Genomic DNA, 9,163 nt, shown 5'->3' with positions numbered 1-9,163 from the left:
ATATATTGTTTTATATATTGTTATATATATATTATTTTATTGTTTCCCTTCAACGTGACTTTACCGAAATAACTAAGAATATGAATTACTGCAGTCACGAAAGCTTTAAATCAAAATTTTAGATAGCTCTATTCTGAGACAACATAACTCTCGCCTTCCAAGACTACAAGGTGCCCACTCCAGGATGATGAAGACGATCCGCTTCAAGGTGACGATGGCGACGACAATTCCCCCACAACAGCATCCCAGCGCCCCGGTTCGCGCCAGCTCTTATCCCCCTCACGACCCGGCCACGCCCCTATACCCGAACCCTCTCTCACCGCACCTGGTCCTGTCTGTCTCTACCCTTATTACAATTTGACCGTTAGGTCCCGTGCTTCCCCTCACGCGATCCTGTCAACGCTTGTCGCATCAATCATTATTAGCAACCACTTAGGTCCCACATTACCCTAACGTGACCCTGTCTGTTCCCGTTACGTTAATTAGTAACCATGGGCATGAAGAGCTGTACTGCCCCTACATCGCCTCGTACTGTCTTTACAATTGTATTACTAGTATACCGTATATACCGTATTATATAGTGTGAGGGGCGAATGTTGTGCGTGGTGCGGGAAGGGAAATGGAGAAGAAAGAGGTTTTCTGTTGACGTTCAAATTAAAAATAAAGACTGTGTGCATATATACGCACAACAAATATAGTTCAACTCAGCATCCTTTATCAGTAGTGAGCAGTGGTCATAGGTGGTGGTGGATTTAACTGGGAGGTGCTACGTGTGGGTTTGCTCTCCGCCCCATAAAGTCGTTATATTTGCTAGCAGCGACCACGTAAAGCGATCATCACGACGGTATAAGGGAATATATTCCCTATTTTATTGGCGATGGTATAGTGAAACAACGTTTGAGTCGACATATTTGAATTGTATTTGTGTCCGGGGGTATATGCCAGGTCTCAGAGGTGATGGCCAAGTACCCGTTAGAGACAACCACCCCACCTATTTATGTGTTGGTCTTATGGAAATTATATATGTACAGGTCATTGGGAAACATGTATTTAATTAACGTTCCAGGCAACAGAGCTTAATGGCTTTGTCATTCAACATTGGCATCAGTAAGCCCCTACAGGCCAAGCTGTCAACAGTACCAGCTCTGCCAAGCTGAGCATGGCCTTCTGTTGATGGAATTGGCATTGGTGAGGCATAGTATGATTCAAACTGACTGGCTGTGAGAATTCGAAGAATAATAAGTGACCAAGATTACGGAAACTGAGAGATTATTTAGGGGCATTGAAGGGAATTGGCCAAAGGTGTGAGAGTGGAAAAGTTTGAGAAGGTTCAAGCAGGCTGGGCAAAAAGGTAGCATCACTAAGCTCCAATAGGGGGTTCGTGTACCACTCCCAATTTGTGTGCTTGAGTTTATAAATAAGCCCTTACCAAGAGACCAACTAATGGACCCAGTCTCCTCTCCAGATGTATTTCCTGTCTCATGTAATACCTGTCTCGTTCCGTGTTATAACGGGCGCAGTTGTGGAAAATTGTCCCCTGAAAGGAAGAACCGCGTTGTAGCAAAAACACGTTGTGTAAACACGTGTCAAGCAAGGACTTGTCTTATGCAGAAATCACGCCGGGGGCAATGCCGGGTTAGCTCAGTGCGGCTTAAGAGGCACCAGTTTGTATTTCAACTGGAGAAACCGAGCTGTCCTACTGATGTCACGTGCAATGAACAAGTCTAAAATGCACGCAAATAATATAGTGACGCTAGGGGCCATCCATTTAGCACTTACGCAAAAATCTGCCAAAACTTGACCCCTCCCTGTACGCACGTGTACTTTTTACACACCTTTAACCCCCCCCCACGCGTACATACGCTTGACGCACCCCTCCCCCACCGCGAATCCTATAGAACGCCCGATATTTAATCCACGCAGAAACGACCAAGGATTAATAATATTAACGTGTTTAAGCAAATAGATAGTCCACCGCCAGACTAACTCATTTGAAGGCCAATGTAGACTAAATTATTATCGAGGTTTCACCCACACCCCCCCCCCCCCCGTTTCCTATGCGTACGTACATTGTCAGTAGACCCCCCATACGCAAGCATACGCATTTGGGTTAACTCCCCCCTCCATGCGTACATACTAAATGGATGCCCCCCTAATCTTTGAATTGCGTTCTGACAACGAACGTGTCATTAGCCCTATCCCTGGTCTTGTCCCAGGGACAATCGTACATATTGTGAGGCCAGTGTATCGCGGTTTGGTTGTGGTTCTGTATGAAAAATATCTAGTGGAAAACCACCTATAAGCAGTATAGAGGTTTTTTGGGTTAGATCGTGTAAATATAAATGTGTTGTTAAAACCACCACCACCCGGCAGGCAATTAGTAAGGTTTGTCACGTGTACAAAACATGCCAATTAGTTACTAGTTCAGCACACCAGTGTGGTGGAGAGTAAGCCAACAACATTTACAATTTGAGTACGACGTCTCGCCGGTAATAACAACCAGCCTTAGGTGACAGCCAATTCTGGATGATATTGGTCGCGAAAGCCAAGTGTTAAACCCACCGATAGCATGAGGACCGGTCCAGAGTTTGCTCGTACTGAATCAATGCTGCAAAAATTATGCACTGCCAGAAGAGCGTCATACCAATCGATGTAGTGTATGAAATACTTTTTTTAATGTGGAGAGACATATATGAAGTAGACATTGATTATCTATTTTGTTATTTATATCGCTACAACGATGCTAATGCTTATTTTGTGTTGTGTAGGACGAAGGTTCTGCATTAGCTCAGCTATGATATGCCACTTAAAAAAGTGTTGTTTAGGTCGCTACTCGAGGACAAACCATGGCTCTTTGTCCCACACTTACCCAAACGTCCGCTCTTAAATCCATTATGCATCATGGATCTCTCTTACTATCTGAAAATACAAAACTGACACAACACATGCTATTACTTCTTTTGATCAAATCACCATACAAAAATGTATGATGTAAAGTAAAATATTTTGTAAAAATCACGCAAACTCCGGTCATCCTCATAGTGGCTTTTAGTTACCCATCGAACAAAGAGGGTCACTGTATCGCACACTTTCAAATGTGCTTCTATGGCTGTCTGGAACGCTCTTCCGATATTAGGAAGCCACTGGAGCTATGCACTTTGAAATCAATTACATTGAGAACTAGTTTCTTTTTCTAACTGATTTTTGTGTTTAGTTTGTTCTTCCCCCACACTTCCGATTGGCATGTTTGGCTTTGTACGGTGCCAGAGAAGTTCAACATACATACGTAGAATTAAATTCAGAATAATTATCTGTATTATCAGTCATGTAACATAATATGGGGCTATATTGTGAGCATCGGAGGGTAATACAGCAACATCAATTATTGTATTGTAGTTCCATACTCCCGCATCTATGCTTAATAACTTCACCGATCTTTACTGACCAGAGTGGTGAAGCATGGTTAAATAACCCAAATGGCCCGCGGGGCGTTGGTAGGCCCTCGTCCAGCAGCGAATAAAAAAAAGCGCTGGACACAACATAACATGATCGTCCCAAAATCTTACGTTTGTTGTAACCGTATTTGGCCAAAATCGTACGACAGACCCTTGGCACCTTCAGGAATTAATCTGGAAATGAGGGGGGCATTTGAAGTAATGCAAATTTGAAGAATGCTATTCATGTAAAATGATGCCAATCAGCATAACACTTTATATGTAAATAGTACGATTTTTTACCTAAATATATCTCTGGTGTGCTTAGATTGAGATATGATATGAATAATATATATAATCTTTGCTATTTTACAGTTGTGTTCTGCTCATCAAAGGAGTTGTTGCTGTAACTGCCTACATTAAAACAACAAAGGAATCAAGATTATATATTTTTTTTTTATCAACGAATGTTGCAGAGTTTTCATTTGGGTATGTGTGTGCATCTATTAACTTTTTGCATTGATATTTAAATTTCAATAGTTTTTAAAGAAAAATTGTATGTTTAAATTATATATGCTATTATAAATATCGTATTGAGCACTTGTTGTGCAAAATAAGTTGAGAGTTTTTATTATACTTTTGTGGATGGCAATATATTCGTAAACATATAATTTAAATAGTACACAAATCCTGAGATATATAGAAATATTCGTAACATTTTCTGTACTATATACAGATATATAAATTTTAACAGCATCCAACAGCTTAGTTGGAACACATGTTTTGTACTACGTCTAAAAGATTTGCATTTCAAAGATTCTCAATGTTGTGTATTCTTGTACAGCGGACGTGGGATTTAAACGTGAAATTCATACACAAATAATTACCGAGCCATGTGCTATGTGTCTGCACAGACATTGGTAACATTGTAGACGTCGCTTGTATAGTTTAATATTTAATTTCATAAACCAGATCTCAATCGGATGCATCGACACATTTAAAAAATTAGTTATATGTCACGCACACACATGCATAATTGCTCCGAACATTTTTTGTTGTTTATGGAGTAAGTTGTGTTTTACGAGCTGATGGCACATTCGACGAAACCACTCGATGTGCAATGATAATGTTGAGACGCAAGTGCCCCACTTACCATCCATAACATTGTGATGCAGCAGGATAGTTATTAAAACGTAATTACTGTATTTCTATCTGTAGCCTAATCGCAACTTGAACTTTTCCCTACGTGATTTTACTGTTAGAACCATTGGACTTCAATGGGGAACGTTGGCCCTTCTAGTTCACACGCCTTCCCAAAACATAATTACAGCACGTGCATTCCACAAAACTCTTATACACAGTTTTGTATTTTACCCAAAAAATCTGCGTAATTATGTAATTATTTTCCCATTTTCCCCAAATATATATTTCTCTAAGAAAACAAGGAATTCGTTTAGATAAACGAGCGTAAGAATATAAACTGTCATTAAAGACTAGTGCTTTATTTTTTTTTAGTCTGTGACTTATGACCTTATTTAAAATAAAATCAATAAGCTCTACCAGTTTTAATCCAAACATAATTACCACGGAACCTGCATAACATCTAGGTTACAAAGCCCCTTTAACACGTGAACTGCTTTTGTTCAGTAAGCATTACTCCTGATATGCACAATCGGTGTAAATACAAGGCCACGGTTGAGCAATGTTGTGTTCTACCCCAACACTCAAATTAGCGTGAAGTAGGTATTGACGTGCAACCTGTGGCTTAGGTCCAGGGACATAACCACGAGGCTCACAATGACATGAAACACTACAACGCTGTTGGTTCCCATCGTCAAAACATTCGACTTCTGTTACCATATTTAATTGGATGTTTTGTAATAGTTTCCAGAGGATCTTCCGGCAAAATCAACTTTCAGGATTTGGAAATAGAAGGGCAGCATTGTGCCGTCATTAACAGTACAGTATTAGCCATGGCGACTTGTTAACCATGACCCAAATCGTGTATTTGCATACGTCTGTAGGACCAGGATAAACTGTTGTTCAGTTGGTAGAGCAGCGGGATTTAATTATGAGCTTGTGAGATTGAATCCTCGCCATGGTTGGTATAGCCCACTTGGTGTCTGCAGTTTGGAAAATGAACACTGCATAGTTGAGCACTGGTCAGCAGGAGTGAGTACTGCGCGCTCCTCCCTGTAGAATGGCGATGCCCAACCACAGGTATGTGGGGTCTCCTTTTCTGCCAAAAGAATGTAATTTAATATTAGCACTGCCCAATGACAGATAATTGGATCACCGATTTTGTTTTGTTATACTTGCATTTATGCAGCAGTCATGTAAATCATATTGATTCATAAAAAGTCTAAATATTTTGCACCCCATCCAAACCTAGTCACAGTATGTCCACAATGCCGTGAAATGCTAACCACTCGTCTCTATTTAGCATTGATATAATATAAAAGTTATAGAATACAGGACTGTAATATATTGTAATTGTTTTAATCGCACCTTATTCCATAAATTAACAATAATTCAAGAATTAACAGTGGTGTTAACCCATTGGAGCGCTACGAACCATATTTTTGGGTAATATATCGATAATTGAAATATAAGCTATAAATTATGAAACGCTTCTGCAGTACGTTCTAGAGGTACGTTTATTTACTCACAACAGTTGCATCAAATAAAGCGATGGTTTGCAGCCCTGCGGAAACAAACTTGTATTGGGGTTTACATAGTGCCACAATTTGGCACGGAAACAACCCATGAACGCAACCGGTAAATCAATTGTTATGCTCGCAATACACACATCAAATCGTGCTTCGAAGAACTGATAATTTACCACTCTTGCAAATCATATGGATTTTTTACATTTCAGCGAACCGTCTGAGGGACCACAAATAAGACAAAATCAATGCCACACCGGTATAAACGAAAGAGAAACAAGGACTAAAATCGTTCATTGGGATGGATTCTGCAATGCTCTCCAACGTGTGTTTCCTCGTTAAGTTTTTCATTTTTTAAGGATCATATGCAGGTTAAAGACATTATATTGACTGTTAAGAAAAGCACGTGGGTTTGGACGAGCCCTGTAACCTAGACAGGATTATGGTGAGGTGGTCGTCAGGTAGGTGAGAGCACTGAACTGACACTGCTGAGGTCCTGGATTCGAATCCAGGCAGCTGCCCTGTAGTTAAACGAAGTCGTCAAGTGTTAGCGAGTTGAGTCTCTCAGCCGAGTCAACAATTTCTGCACAAAAAGACGTATTTTGTCCCTTACTTAATTTGGCTCAATCCCATATTGTAGTATTCAAATATAAGTTTGTCATGTGACGAACCTCCCTCTCATATGTGAGTGAGGAGGAAATTCTGCCCTTCACTGTGTGTGGAGCAGAGGTCACTTGAAGAAACCTGAGAGGTAGCTCTTTGATATTAACGTCCAAGGGCCATTCTCTAACATGATGTGTTGCACTGCTGTGTTCGAGTTATGAAAGGATTCTTTGTTTCGTGACATGTTTCCAATCGCACAATCGGGATAGTAAAAACAAAACTAAACGAGGATGATGTCCAATGATCAAAATATTGATGGAGTGGCAGCCAGGCAGGGAACGCATCTGAGAGGATGACCACTGAGGAGATGGAGCGATGAATTCAGCAAGTGTCTAGATGGATTTCTACATCACAAGAGCATGAGAAGTCTGTAATAGAGGTTTTTGGGTTATATTGCGTAAATATAAATGTGCCTTTAAAACCGGCACCACCCGACACAGCCGATTAGTAAGGTTTGTCACGTAAACAAAATATGTCAATTAGTTACTCGTTCTGCACACCGGTGTGTTGGAAAGCAAACCCACTACATTTGGCACATTTTGTTTACGTGACAGTCCTTACTAATTGGCTGTGTCGGGTGGTGGCGGGTTTAATGACACATTTATATATATGCGATCTAACCCAACAAATTCATAATAAACTTTTTGGATTAGATCGCGTAATTTATAAATGTTTCGTAACCCTCCACCACCCGACACGGCCAATCAATAAAAAAGTGTCACGTTGACAAAAGACAAGTAGTTCACTACTTTAGCCCACCGGTGTGTTGAAGAGTGAATCCACTCTGATTGGCCATGTCGGGTGGTGGAGGGTTACGACACATTTATAAATAACGGGATCTAACCCAAAAACGTTTATTATTAATAATATTGGTCGCGAAAGCCTACGTGTTAAACTAACTTAACAAACTCCATTATGGATAATATTGGTCGTGTGTTAAGCATGAGAAATTGCTGCTTCTTGGGGAGGCCTTCATCCAACAGTGGCTGATCATGGGTTATTATTAATAATGTAAACAAACTCCACACACTCATCTTTAACAGTGCCCTTAAAATCTATGTATGTAAAAGGGAAATTTGTCAATATGTCTGTTCGAAATGTTTAGCATACTTCCCGACATGCAACAAACTTGAAATTTCACGTGGGTAGCTTCCAGACTGTACACAATGCAAAAGTATAAAAAGATACTTTTGTATTTTTTGTGGGGGGGGGGGGGGCGCAATAATGCATATATTTTTCACGGCAAGTGAGCGGTGACGTCATGCGGCAGCGTTACGCAGTGTGCCTGCTGACGTCACACATCCCCCTCCCCCTCCGCGTAGGCCGTGTATTAATCCAAGACAAGAATACAAGTCCCGGGCGAAGCCGGGTAGTAAAGCTAGTTAAATATATATTAGGCAACGTTTTATTAATGGCCATGATAGCACATTAATAGAAAAGCCAGAGATAGAGTGAATAATTCGAGTTGTAGACTGCATTCATGAACAGATCTGAAACACGGTAGGACCAATACCTCGGCCGATCATTGTTTTAATGCGGTGGGCTCACACGAAATTGATTTATCTAAGACGAAGGTACTTTGCAAGCCCACTGGCTACCAACAGAGATTCGTTCATGAATCTCTGTTGGTAGGTACAAACTGAGAAATCATTGGAAGGACGTTATCAACCAGTTTTAAGTCATAATTGGCTATGATATTCCCATCCTACCACCTTCCGATGTTAGTTGTGCTTTACGGCCATTTCAAATCTTGTGCTTTAACAGTCACTTCACACGCTGACCCCTTGGCTACGGTTCTGCGTTCTCCCATTAACATGCTAATCTCTACTCTTTGGTTCTTTCGGTAAAGTCACATAGGTATAAAATAATATAAATCACGACGTTTCGATCGCAACACAAGTGGTCATCCTCAGGAGGAAAAATGTAATCCAGCAGTGGAACTGCTGAACTAGCGAGAGAGCAGTTACAACAAGGTTATATATTTCGATTTAAAGCTTTCGTGACTGCAAGGATTCATCTTCTTTGGTTCTTTCGGTAAAGTCACGTGGAATGAGAATAAAATAATAAATTGATAAAATAACACAATAAAATTCTCACGACGTTTCGGCCACAACACAAGCGGCCTTCATCAGGTGAAGGGACGAGACTGTCTGGAGGACAGCGCTGGAGCGAACACAGCCAAGCTCAGACCGCGACCTTTAAGCTGTGTGAGAGGAAACAGAGCACCTTGACAAAGGAATTAGCATAGAATTTAGCATTGAAATAGCTGAGTGATTAGCTTGTGACTGGTCACAGAAATGGCTATGTTAAAGTCAAAGAATACACATCCACAGAGGCACCTAGTACAAATCAAACAGGAGAATTTAGCATTGAAATAACTGAGGGATTAGCTTGTGACTG

The sequence above is a fragment of the Petromyzon marinus genome, chromosome 20 (assembly GCF_048934315.1).
Source record: "Petromyzon marinus isolate PM22_M1 ecotype Great Lakes invasive population chromosome 20, UKy_Petmar_22M1.pri1.0, whole genome shotgun sequence".
NCBI lineage: Eukaryota > Metazoa > Chordata > Hyperoartia > Petromyzontiformes > Petromyzontidae > Petromyzon > Petromyzon marinus.
Note: the sequence above shows the minus strand (reverse complement) of the source record.